Below are 13,351 nucleotides of genomic sequence, written 5' to 3' on the forward strand. Positions count from 1 at the left end.
ATCTGCTACCTAAGGGGAGTCCAGCGGCCCTTTGTTACCACCCCTGCACCTCTGTGCCACTCGTGTTTCCTGCTTGTCCTCTAGGCCAGCCCAGAGAAGAAAGAAGTAATGGGTTTTCTTTTCTTAGTGTACCTACTATGTGCTGGGAACTATGTTCTGGGAGCTTTGCATGTCTTATCTCATTTAACTCTCTCGGGAGTGCCATGAGGTGGGTCTTAAAATGCTGGTGTCTGCAAGGGGGAAACCATGGCTGTCAAGGTAAAATACCTTGCCTAAGACCTTACAGCTGGAAAATGTCAGTGTCAGAATCCCACCCACATCTTCTGGGCCAAAGCCTGTGGCCTCTCCACTTCTCCACCACCTCTACGAGCTTGGGTGTTGAGTGAAGAGACATCCCTCTGCTTATAATCTTCTGAGGCTCCCACTTGCGCTTGGGGTGAGGCCAAACCTTTGGGCCTGGCTTCCTAGGCCCCTGTGGCTTTTGCCACCTTCCTTCCCATTCCAACCCACCCCTCGGTGTTCCCTCCACTGCCACCCACTGTAGTGTGAAGGGGAACTGGCACTTGCTCACTACCTAAAAGTTTTAGCTCGTGTTCAGGGAACCCTTACTGTGTGCCCATCTGGGCTACACACTTGGTCTCTGTTGCCTTGTGGAATCGTCACAAGAGCATGAAGTCAGCCCTGGGTTTCTGGCGTTATGGACGAGGAAAAGGAACTCAGAAGTGGCAGCACTTGCTCAAAGCCCCGTAGCCAGTAAGTAGTAGAAGCAAGGGTTGAACCCAGTTGACCTGGCCCCAAACCCAGTGCTCTTCTTTGCAAGACTAGTGCCCACCAATGATGGGAATAGTAGCCACTAACACTGAGGTGATTAGGTGCTAGAGCAACCAAGGAGCTGTATTTTACATTTTGTTTAATTTTAATTAAAAATAGCCACGTGTGCCAAAGGCTGTGAAGGTCTGTGAAAATCCTGAGATGTTACCCTGCTTGCAAGCTAACAAATTAATCTGCTGGCAAATGCTGGCAGAAGACACGAGCTTCCCGGGTCAGAAACAAAGGACTGTGTTACAGCACAGCAGGCAGCCTGAGCTTCACATCTGCATCATTTCTACTTGTCCCCCAGGTCCCCCGGCCTTTTGTCATTGATGAGGAGGCGTGATCTTTTATAATTGTAAGCAAACCCACCCTACCTGTGGATGGCAAGCAAACCTGAGCTCTTCTCCGAGGAACATACTGCCTCCACCAGCGCTCTCTGGCATAGAGCACTTACTACATGCCAGGCATGCTTTAAACTCTTCATGCATGTTGACTTTGGTCAATGCTTCTGCTCCTGTAAACACATGTAAGTGCCAGAGACCCATGAAGAGTGGCCGCATATGGGGGAGCATGGCTCTAGACCATCTGGGGTGTTTCACGTGTGTTCATCACTCACTAGTCTCCAGGAGCCTAGCAGTTGGCCTCAGCTTCCCATTTTGCCGATGCACAAACTGAGGCTCACTCCAGTTATACTTCCTGAATGTTCAGCTTGAGGATTCTACCTGGGACACATTACCAACTCTGCCCCGACCCTGTGGAAAAAAAATAAAGACAAAAACTTGGGACGTTTGTCCTCCTTGCTTCCTTTCAAAACTTCACCCTACAAGACTCTGGAATTCTTTTTCTCTCTGCCTCATCATATTCTTCCCATTTTTCTAGAACCGGTGCCAGGCTCACTTCCTCCCTGAAGCCCTCCCTGTCCAGAGCAGCCTGTGCCTGCCTTCCCCATCTCTTCTCCTGTGAGAACCCCTTTCTCATACTCTGGACCAGCAGTTCTGGGGAGCAGAGCCTGTGCCTTCCTGTGCCCACACCCCCCACAGCACCTATCACAGGGCACAGGGGAAAGCGGACCAGTGAACAAGAACCCAAAAGACAAATGTAGATACCACAATCTCCTGTTTTATGTCCTGAATTGTATTCAGTTGACCTCCCCACTTCCCACTTCAGGATCCAGGGCATGTGTGATGGGCTTGACTGTCCCAGGAAAGGAAGGAGAATATTTTGAAGTGATTCAGAAAAAGCTTGTTGAATTGAGTTTTGGTCAGCCCACCCACAAGGATGGACAGACTGGACATTTGCCTTCCAAGCCAGCAGAAGGAATGAGCAGGGGACAGTGGAATGATGCCTGAGCAGGTTTCAGGAGACCAAGGTTTGAGTCCAAGTTCCAACACTAACCTTGTGTGACCTTGGGGAAGACACTCGCCTTTCCAAGCCTCAGTTTCTCATCTGTAAAGTGGGACTTCACAATAACCCAATGCCTCCCTGCTCCTCCCACAGCCTACTTCCTGCTGCCTCCCTGAGCAGAACCAGCCCTGGCCCTCCTCCACACTGGCTGGCCCAGGGAGCACTAGCTCTATGGGAGGGAGCACTTGATGTGAATCCAGGCCTGTGCATCTTTAGCCATAACCCATCACACCGTCAACTGCTTACCAACCATGTTGAGCACTCACTCTGCCCGGTGCTGCCCTGAGCACTTTGTGCATCTCTCACTGAATCCTCACAGGACTCAGGATGTGGGCCCTGTTGTTAGGCCTGCTTTGCAGATGAGGAAACTGAGGCTTGAAGTGAAGTGATTTATCCAAAACCACAGAGCTAATGAATGCCAGAGCCTGGAATATAAGTCAGATCTCCTGACCACCAACTCAGTTCTTACGAATTGGATGCTTTTGGGTAGGAAATCAAACAGTTGCAAATGGAAAGGTGCATGACCGGGCTGAGTAGGCACGGGCATCAGCAGAACTCAGGCCCATTCCCCACTGCCATGTGTCTAGGGAGGTTTCTGGGGGCTCACTTAGGAGTCTGGGTGTTTTTTTATCTTGAGCGGCCACTTGTAACCACACAAGCTCCAAACCCCGTGTTTCTCCTTCCAAATTCACCTTTGCCACGTCTGGCCTTGCTTAGGAAGGGTTTTGTCTGAGTCCGTTAGTGTGGCAGAGGATCCATTAGCTGAGGAGGGAAAGATCAAAGCACATGGGGCAGCTGGCCTTTCCAAGCCTCTGCTCTCTAACACTCAGCCCAGCAGTGTCAGGGTAAAGAGCACCCTGTCAGAGTCCTCCTTTCAGCTCATTGCTAATTAAATATTGGCACAGTGAATAATTCAGTTCGTTTGACCCTCATGGGCTCAATTTGCTCATCTGGGAAGTGGGAGCAGTGACAGTTTCCATGAGATGGGCAGCATCTGGCAAGTAGGTGGTGGTGGTGGTGGTTAATAGCTTAGCTCTCCTAGAGCGCTTACTACATGCCAGGCATGCGTTAAGCACTTCATGCATGTTGACTTCCTAATCTCAGCAATCCGGGGAGGTAGGCACGATCCTTAGCCCTACTTTACTGAGGAAACCGAGGCACAGAGAGGTTAAGTGCCTCACTGAAGGACGTGCAGCCAGGACTGACGTGACAGGCTGGCGGTCCCCTAGCCACGACCCATATGGCCTCGAGGCTCACCTACCAGTAGTTAGGCAGGACTGTGTCCCCGTGGAGCTTGCCTGTATGTGTCAGGAGAAAGGGTGCAAGCAACACATGTTGCTTATTCTGGAAAGTAACTACTTTTAAGTTATTTTTTGATTTTAAAAAAATATTCCTTCTTTCGGGTTGTTTCCATGCAGGTCAGGCCCATCCTGGGCACTGATTCCCTCCTGCTGGCCAGGGTGACCGCTAGGTGATATGCACGTCCACGGGCCTCTGAGTCATCAATGAGCTCAGGTCTGTGGGTGCAGGTGCGCTCAGGTGAGGGAGAAAAGTCAAAGCCAGGTGGTCTTAACTGTTCAGAAAGTTGTTTTCATGCTGGCTTCAGCAGCACATGCATTAAAATTGAATGATACAGAAAGTTCTGTTCATCCCCACTCTCAGAGGGCAAGCATTCAGCACTCCTCCCAGGTGACAAGAGCCCAGACAGCGTGTAGCTGCAGCCGCTGCAGCCCAGGGCGTATTACTAGTACCACGGGGGGAGTATTATTATCATTTGTTGGTATTCAGGGATGGCCCTCCCCCACTCGGCATTTAGGAAGAAAGCTAAAACAGTAATTATGCCTCCCTCATTCTCAATCAAGTTCTCTCTCCATTTACAAAATGCCCAGCTGTCTGATTCCTGCCAAGCAGAATATTCCAGAGTCAGACCCTACTCCCCTATGGGACCTGGGACTTGCCACCAGCCCAGCTGCAGGCATGACCTGCACAGGTGTCTGTCCCCTGCCAAGCTACTCTGCCTGTCCGAGCCTCAGTTTCTTCCTCTGATGGAAGGCTGGAGCTGCCTCAGCCTTTGCTGTGAAGTTTCACACGTGTGTGTAAAGCAGCTTACCAGCCGGCAAGAGAGGCCTGGGTTGCAGCACGCCCTCCTCTGCTCTTCTGTCTAGAGCAGGAAGGGTCCTAGAGCTCAGGTAGTGCAGAGCTTTCATTTACAGGCTGAAGGATGAAGCCTTGATGGGTCCCCTGACGCCCAGCCAGAGCTCTCTAGGTAACTGCTGTTCTGTTCCCACAAAGGGCTGTCACTTCACATTTGCTCTTAGTATTTATGTGACAGAGCTGAGTACACTGCAGGCACTTTCTGGTTAGATGCTCATGCTGTCTCCCTGTGGTAAGTCTGAGTAGTTTTTTCTATTTTTCAGATGAAGAAACTGAGGCTCAGAGCAGTTAAGGAGCTCTCCCCAGGTCACATAGCGGGTAAGTGGCCGAGCTGGAATTTGAACCCAGCTCTCTGACTCCTGAAGCTGTGCTCTTAATTTGTTTGCTCTCTGTGCCTTAAAACCATGTGGAAATGATTGTCCCCTGCCCCTCAAGTGTGGGATCCCTGTGCCTGGGTCCTCGTTCCCGCCCCCCCGTGCCTCCTGCACCCACAGCACAGTGGGCTCTCCGCACACACAGGAGGTTTAGCAGGCAGCCCTTTCTCATCCCACGTGGTCAGGCAGTGTTTACAATGTTCATCTAATCACTGGAGAGTTCTGGTTAGCTAAGTGTTTCCCCTTTTTGCTTCATTTAAATGCGTCAACAAGCCACCAACGCGTGTACATGAGAAACGCATTCTACATCCGATGACGAAAACGGCTACTCCATGTGCAGTAGAGGTTATTTCAAAGATGGGTGTGTCTTTGTGATTGAGAGGTAGGACCCTTGACTTTGCGGCGGGAAGGAGGGCAGGGCGGGTGGTGGAGGTGGGCTCCAGCGTGGGGCTGAGATCAGCCCAGCCCCTCAGCACCCGCCCCCACATCCAGATGGGTGCCCACCAGGGCGAACTTGCCACCAGCCTCTGCATCCTTACCGTGATTCCGATGACATCCATTTCCGCCTGGTCCTGCTGCTGCTCACGTCCCCTCCCTCCCGCCACCAGGAATACCTATTCCTCATCCTTGAAACCCACTCTCTTCTTCCAGAAGATTTCCTAGAATCTGTTCCTGAAAAACAAGCCCCACTAGTAACTTGACCGCAAATTAACTGCCTGATTTGGCCTTCTAAGTCCTCAGAGAAAAGCCCAGAGATAAGGTGAAGTGGCTGCAACATTCTGGGGCCACCAGCTCTGGTACTAAGGGGTGTGGCCCCTTAAGGGCTTTGGTTTCACATCGCCTTAGTGGTGTGCAAGGCAGTGAGGAGGCCCAGCAGCTGGGCTCCGGTCCCCACCCCCACCCCCACCCCCACCCCCACCCCCACCCCCACCTCCACATCCACCTCCACCAGAAAAAGCTCAGTTTTAGCAGCCGGTTGCTGCCTGGCTGAGATCCAGTTTAAAGACTATTTGAAAACCACCATCTAACAGCAAATGTCCCTGTCTAGAAGTCCAGAGAGCTGGTTATGGGTTTGGCTATGCCACATCACACTGAGTTTTGCCAGGCCTTTTCCCTCCACTGGGCCTCAGTCGGCCATCTGTGCAGTGGGCTGTGGACCTCCCCGGCTAAGGCTGCCCCTTGGTGTGGTTTCCCAGCTGGGGCTGCACGGAGCCTGGGAAGATGCTTATGCAGATTCCCGGGCTGACGGGGAAGAGCCACAGGACAGAGAACTTGGAAGGGGGTGGTGTTTGATACGAACAGTCCTTGGGAGCCGACCTCCATGGGCCCCCTGCTCGGGACCAACCCAGAGCCACTCACACACCTGGGCTCAAGGGTGAGCTGCTCAGGGCTGGCAGACCATTCCACTGTGCCATGGAGGTAACTCCAAGGCCCCAGTCTCTGGAAACCGGACCCATGGGCCCCACAGTGGGGCCAGGTGCCTCCTTGCACGCTGAGTGCCCCACATCCTGCTTCAGCCACAGAGGAGCCCAGGAGGCAGGACTCATATTTGCTCGCCACTGCTCTGGGCGGCTGTACAGATACACAGTGTGGTTTTGCAGTATTTTGGGTTCTGTTGTTTTTGCAAAAGCCAGAGGAAGTCTGTAGGCCGAGCTCTGCCTTCCCTCCCTGAGGATGGCTGATCTGCACGGAGGGTGACAAACGGCTCAGCTGGTAAAGGAGACCTCAGAATGCAAGGTCCAAAGGTCAGAGGGCAGCCGCTCTGAGCTGGTCCCCATCCTCGGCCATTCACGGGCAGGGCTGCTGTGAGATGCCGTGGTAATCATTCCATTTTCCATATGAGAACACTGAGGCCCAGAAGTGACCAGGGCCCCCACCTGTCACTGTGCGTGAACCCAGATGAACCTCTGCCCCCTGAGCTCCGAGCACTTTTCCATCTGCCTTCAGGGCACATGTATTTTTTGAGGGCCTACCACTGTGCTCAGCCCAGGGAACATACAGTAAGGGACACAGATGAATTTCCTGCCTGTCAGTGGTGAGAGAGAGATGGAGAAAGAAGGACTTCAGTATACTGTGGAGTGTCGATTTGTGATTGAGGCTGTGAGGGAAAATGCAGCCAAGCAACGGTTAGTGACAGCGGTGCTCTCTTGGGGTGACCAGGGAAGGCTGCTCCAAAAACGGCGTTTGGGCAACACCACGAATGCAGCAAGCCCTGTGGATTCGAGGGAAAGAGCCTTGTAGGCAGAGAGGCAGGGGAACAGCTTGTACAGAGGGGGAACCTGCCTGTTGTACAGCCTGATTCTGATGCTGTGTGTTTGCCTCCCTACATTCCCACCAGCACAGCTACTATTCCTTTCTGTCCCCTCCAAGTGTCTTTAGGGGTGTGGATGGAATAGTGGTGATGTAGCAGGAAAATTCAAATTGAATGGGACAGAGGAAGGTGTATTTCTAACAGGAAACAACTTGTCTCGTTCCTTAATCCTCTTTGCACGGTGCACTCTTCAGGGGCATTTGAAATAGTTTCAGATTCTTGCTTTGCATTTTTTCTCATAACACCTGTTTGAACCAGGACTGAGTTTTCAGCGTACTGTGTCAGGCCCACCCTTCCAAGCAGGGCAGAAACCTGGATTCCAAAACCACAGAAATAGAGCAAGAAACTGTGCTGGGACTGCATTGCTGACCTTGAACTGATCTGAGGGGAGGGAGTGCCAGCAAACAGAGCCTGGGGTAGGGGCAGGGCAGACCTCCATCTTGGTGCGGCCGTTCGCATGCTGTGGTTTTGGGCAGGCCCATCCCATCTGGGGGTGCATTCTCCCCAACATTTGTATTGGTATTAATGCCTATCTGGCTCCTGCTGCATCAGTTCATGGGCTGGGCATGCTGAAGGGACATGCTTTGGGAATTGCGGACCCCAGGTTTTCATCTTGGTGCTACCACAGACCCATGTACAACCTTGGGCAAGTCAATATCTGCTTCTTGAGCCTTGATCTCCTCATCTGGGGAAGGAAGCAGGAAGGTATGGTACCCACTATGTTCCTATGTTCCCGTGATCCTGAAATGCCACAAGCCTTTGGCTCCAAGCCAGGCAGCAGTCAGGTCTGGGGACAGAATCTTCGTGTCTTGCCAATGGGTTTCAGCCCCGGGCAAGTTCGCTAATTCAGTGTGACCAAAGAAAATGACAGCAAAACGTTCTTGGGGTGAAAGGGTTATACCCAACTTTATTTCCAGGTGGCAGGTCAGTCAAATCCCGTTCACTCAGAGCGAGTCTGTATGCAGCAAGCCGGTCTCTGCCTCTGGGCCCCTGTCTGCACAGCCGCCCTCTGGGCCTCTGTCCTTGGCGCTGCCACCACTCCAGCCTCTGTTCTGCTCTCCTGCAACCTTGCAGCCCTGCCACCGTATCATGCCCAGAGCACTGGGTGGAGCTCTTTTTATAGAGTCAACAGCCATGCATTGCCCACAGGTGTGCAGTGAGCTAGTCAACCAGGGCCAGGTGACAATCCTGGCCACAGGAACTCTCATTTTATCCACACTTTGGCAGTGCCTCTTGGATTCTGTGCACTTGTGAATGTAGCCTAATGAAGGGGGGCACAGCCTCGCTGGTCCTGCCTTGGGCATTTAGATTAGAGCATCAGGATGTCTTTCCTCTCCCTGATCTGGGAACTGCAGAGCCAGGAACTCATTTTCAGGAGCAGAGGAATGTCTCTCTTTCCTTGGAGCCCAGAAGTACTTATTAAGTCTTCCATTAACTGAATCTCATTCAGCTGGAAAAAGAATAATGAGAAAGCAGTTCTGCCTGGTTATGGCCTGTGAGCTCCTTGAAAGTTTCCTATAAGGAGCACTCAAAAAGCCCCTGTACCATGAGACTCAGAGCCTGGCCCTCCCTGCTTCCTCCCTAAGAAGCAGTCAGTCTGGTGGTCGACCAGCAAGCCTCCCAGCAGTCATCATCACCAGGTTGTCCATTTGTCCATCTACCCATTTAAACAGGCCCCCATGGGGGCCAGTGCCAAGGGTACAATGCCAGAGACACAAAACTAACTAAGACACAGTCTGTGCTCTCAACAGCAGTTCAGGCTCAACCTCACCACTTTCTCCATGTGGTCAAGCTCCAGAAAATTCATGGCTGAGCTCACTGTCAAGGTCACAAAAATGTAAATGTTCAGAAACTTCCACCTCTCTGTGTTAGATCTGTTTCCCACAATGTCTGCTCCAAATTCATTGGCTCAGCATGTTGTGTGTTTACTAACTAAAGCTAATATATCTCTCTGCTTCAATCAAATCAAATTTTCTTCTGGTCCATTCCATCCAATACATCCCAGTTGCACACAAATTCTAGGGAAACGAGGAGAGGGAACCTTGAAGTGTTCCTGGGAAGATGGCACTTTAGACGTGAAGTTCAGCACCTGAAAGTGACAGCGAGTCACTCCATCAACAAGGGCATCATATTGATGATAAAACACTTTAATATGTGGCGAGGGAAACAGCATAGATGTAAAGCCTGGGATTTGATTTGATTCCACTTACAAGCTAATAAATTAGGCTGTTAGTGTTTCATGGATGCTGGCAGAAGACATCAGACTCCTGAGTTAGAGATGAGGGAACTTATTACAGCACAGCAAGCAGCAGGAGCTTCAGGTTTCTTTTGGCTCCCCTTCACCCCCTAATAAGTCCAAGGGGCCCAGGCAGGGGCCCAGACAGATGCTTGCATATGTGAAGGGGTTGCAATGCAGAATAGCAAAGCTGAGCTTGGGGAATCCACCGTTTTGTAGCAGACACTAAGCAGTCCATCATTTGTCCCCAGAGAAAGACATTACATCATGTCTCAGGACTGGCTGTTGCAAACACAACCCTGGAAAATGGTCCAGATAAAGAGCGGTCAGGGCCTGTGTTCTTAACCTAAGACTCCCAGCAATTCAAGAGACAGGGAGGAGTGTCTCTTAAAAGCTGGCATTGAAAACGTCTGGCTTGAAATCGTAGTTCTAACACATGCTAACTGGGAGATTAGGCACATTGCAATCACTGGACTTCTTTTAGCCTCAGTTTTCTGATCTGTTAAATGGGGATAATGCCTACCTTTCAGGTGATTATTAAGGATTGTGTAAGATCATTCTTCTAGGAACACTGTGGTGGACAAAAGCCAGTCTCTGAGCTCAAGGGACCTGGTTGCATGAAGAACCTTTTCAACTATGTACAAGTATATAATGTTGGAAAACAAAGCCCAGGGAAATGGAGAGGGTGTTGCATGTCATGATTCAGGGATACAAATGGTTCAGGAAAGCCTTTCCACAGAGTTGCCATTTGACCCACCCTGCTGAGTTAAGTAAGGATCTCTTCACATCTGTGGGAAGAGCATGGGGGCTGGTTTGGCTCAAGCAGAACAAGCAAAGAAGAGGTGCAGAGAGTGGAGTTGGAGGGCAGGCAAGGACTGGTTCTTGTAGGATCTTGCAGGCCATGATAAGAGGCTTGGATTTCATTCTGGGTGTGAAGGCACCCTCTTGGAGGCTTGTGAGCAGGTGAGCATGGGTAGCGATCAGCCTGGAAGGAGGGCAGGGAAGGGTGTGAGGCCTGGGATTGGATGTTGTCATCCTGTGACTAACAAGTAAGCTAGCCTGTGGGGGTTTCATGGAGCCTGGCAGAAGATGAGATTCCTGAGTCAGAGACCAGGACTATTGTAAAGTGGGAAAGATCGCTTTTCATGCCTGTAGGCTGAGCTCAGAGTGAAGCTTCCAAAATTTTAGGGAAGATGCTAACAAATCAGCATTTTCAGAGGCCGAGCTTAGGAAACAACAGGAAGTAAAAGTTCCTGGGCTTGATTCCAGGCCATGGCTTATCAGAAGGCAGTTATTCTCCTTAAGTCTGCTTGTCTACCTGGAAAACAGGAAGCAAATTAGGAGCCAGGGATATCGTGGGAGCATCATAAATATAAGTTGAATATGGAGACCATGTGCTTATTATCTGCTTTAGTAAGAGTGTTTTATTTGAGACTCAGACTGAGATGGTTTTTGCCAATAATTTATTTAACACAGGTTCACTGCAGGAATTATAATTTATAATAATATTTCACAAGCCAGTAGTGTGCAGGATAATGTCTCTTAATAAGCCATTAAAGAAATAACATACTACAAACCAATGATAGATTAATTATACTACTGTTCCAGGCAAAGGGAGATGACAGAAATGAAGTCCAAATTTAGCTGAGGTGTCCCTCTCTACAAGTTGGATCTCAGCAGAGTTAATCCCTCCAACTAAAAGCTGGGTATCAGCTGCCAGCTTAGGTCCCTTGCTGCTGGGCCACATCACTGGCAAGCGATGGCACCGGTGTTGACAGTCAAGGTGGGCTGCTCTGAAGGTTGTAGTCCAGGGACCATTAACACAGCTTGACCACTGCCTACAGGGAGAAGCCCATCAGCGTAGGACTAGATGTCCCTTCTCTTCCTGACGCTGCTGCCCAGTAAAGGATGGCCAGCCAGGTGTGCCCTGGCCACAGCAGCAGGGGCAGGTGTCTCAAGATATTTGGAGAGCTATTTGGGTCCGCGACGAGTAGCCTTGTCCGGACCCGCACTCTCGGGAAGTCCTCCCAAAGTCTTGGTATTTAAAGTTTAAATGGCCTTCACATGACAGCCGCTCTTCCACGTTCTCATTGCTACGTGCCCAGCGGTGCCCATCAGCAAGTGCAACCTCCTGCCCCAGCTTCCTCAGTGTGAACACATTCAGCCTTAGATCAAAACAATTTAAGTCTCACACAAGTAGATTTGGAATCCTAACAACCAATACACATCAGAGAAGTAGCAAACTTGTCCTAATCACACATCCTTCTAGGTTTTTGATGATTCCTGTTCATTACTGAAAATAAAGTTTGATGTGTAGCTCTGGTCCACAGCACACAGACACTCAGACACCAGTACACAATTCTCCTGCCAGTATCTTTCCTGATAAAGGGTGCCTGACCATTCACTGGGAGAGGGAAGGAGAAGGTGTAAAGGGTCAGGGCCCTGGGGGACTGAAGAATAGGGCCAGACAAACAGCTGGGACAGCCCCACTTCAGATCTGGTCCCCCACACCACCCCATGCTGCACAGATACCTGGAGAGAGCCCTAGTTTACTGCAGTGTCCCCCACATGCCATCTCAGGTGGTCCCCGAGTCAGCCCAGGATGCTCAAAGAGGAGAATTTGCCCCGTCCCACTCATGGCTAAGGAAGGCCTCGTGAGGTCACCTAGCTGGCTAGATGTACGGAAGTACTGGAACTCTCAGATCAAGATTCTGGACTCGTGTTGTGTGTACTCTGCTTTATCCAGAAACGTGCCTGACTGGCCGCCTGGCCAGCCTTGGTCTCTTGGGACTCGAGGATAGCAGCCCACCTTTTCAAAGCCCGCCTCTTACCTTTGCATTTTAGGAGATAAAAGGGCACCTGTGTGTTTTAAAGCAAATGAGGCAGAACAGAAGTTTTCAAAAGGGCTGTGTTCGCCTGTGGGAGGCTCTTTGATGGGCAGCCAGGGACAAGTCATGCCGTCTCTGGTCCCCAGAACTCTGGAGAGCCCCAGGCATGGGGTGGGTGGGAAACTCTCAGTGTCAGATGCCCACCTGCCCTGCCAGACCTGGGGCAGAACAGAATGGCTCCCTCCCTGGGGCGCACCTGGCCATGAGGGTAGTTGCCAGCCTGGAGGTCAGTGTAACTGATTCTCTCCTTCTCACCTGCTGTCTTGCCAATGGGTTTCAGCCCCGGGCAAGTTCACTATGGATTCAATGTGACCAAAGAAATTGACAGCAAAACGTTCTTTGGGGTGAAAGGGTTCTACCCAACTTTATTTCCAGGCGGCAGGTCAGTCAGTAGAATCCCGTTCACTCAGAGCGAGTCTGCATGCAGCAAGCCAGTCTCTGCCTCTGGGCCCTTCTGTCCACACAGCCGTCCTCCCGGCCTCTCTGCACAGTCGTCCCGCACAGCCGTCCTCTGGGCCTCTGTCCTCGGTGCTGCCACCACTCCAGCCTCTGCTCTACTCTTGCAGCCTTGCAGCCCTGCCACCATGTGGTGCCCAGAGCACTTTTTATAGAGTGAACAGCCATGTATTGCCCACAGGTGTGCAGTGAGCTAGTCAACCAGGGCAGGAGAGAACCTGGCCACAGGAACTCTCATTTTATCCACACCTGCCTTGCTGGCCTCCTCCGTTAGATAGTGAGTAGTAGTTGTGAGCTCCTTGTGGGAGGCGGGGTGTGGAGGTGGGACTAGGGCGAGTGGGGATACCAGCCCCCTGGCTGCATGGGCGCACCTGCAGGGGTATGATGGGCCCCCAGCTGTGAGATCAGCTCAGGCCCAGCGGCAGATCCTCAGCAGGAGCAGCTCAGGCTCCAGGGCTGCACTGCTTGGATTGCCTTTTGGCTTCACTCATAAAATGTGTGACCCTGGGCCAAGTGGCTTAACCTCACTGCACCTCTCACCTGTAAAATGGGCACAGTAATAGGTTCAGTGAGTTAACAGGAATAAAGCTATTAAGACCAAGTCTTGCCAGTAGATTTCAGCCCCAGACAAGTTCACTCTTGATTCAGTGAGACTGAAACATGACAGTGAAACATTCTTGGGGTGAAAGGGTTTATACCCAGCTTTATTTTCACC

General features: G+C 51.2%; 1 protein-coding gene across 4 annotated transcripts in view; it reads left to right on the forward strand.

Moving 5' to 3' along the window:
- Window positions 1-13,351, forward strand: part of ST3GAL1 (ST3 beta-galactoside alpha-2,3-sialyltransferase 1) — a 94,497-nt gene that overhangs the window by 52,405 nt on the left and 28,741 nt on the right. For 3 of the 4 annotated variants that reach the window (XM_036890521.2, XM_057497725.1, XM_036890520.2), the window contains exon 3: window positions 4,635-4,689. The exons of the other annotated variant lie outside the window; for it this stretch is intronic. The gene's annotated coding sequence lies outside the window, so the exon portion shown is untranslated. The remainder of the gene's footprint in view (window positions 1-4,634; window positions 4,690-13,351) is intronic. 4 annotated transcript variants of the gene reach the window in all.

The sequence above is a fragment of the Manis pentadactyla genome, chromosome 3, assembly GCF_030020395.1.
Source record: "Manis pentadactyla isolate mManPen7 chromosome 3, mManPen7.hap1, whole genome shotgun sequence".
In the NCBI taxonomy this organism is placed as follows: domain Eukaryota; kingdom Metazoa; phylum Chordata; class Mammalia; order Pholidota; family Manidae; genus Manis; species Manis pentadactyla.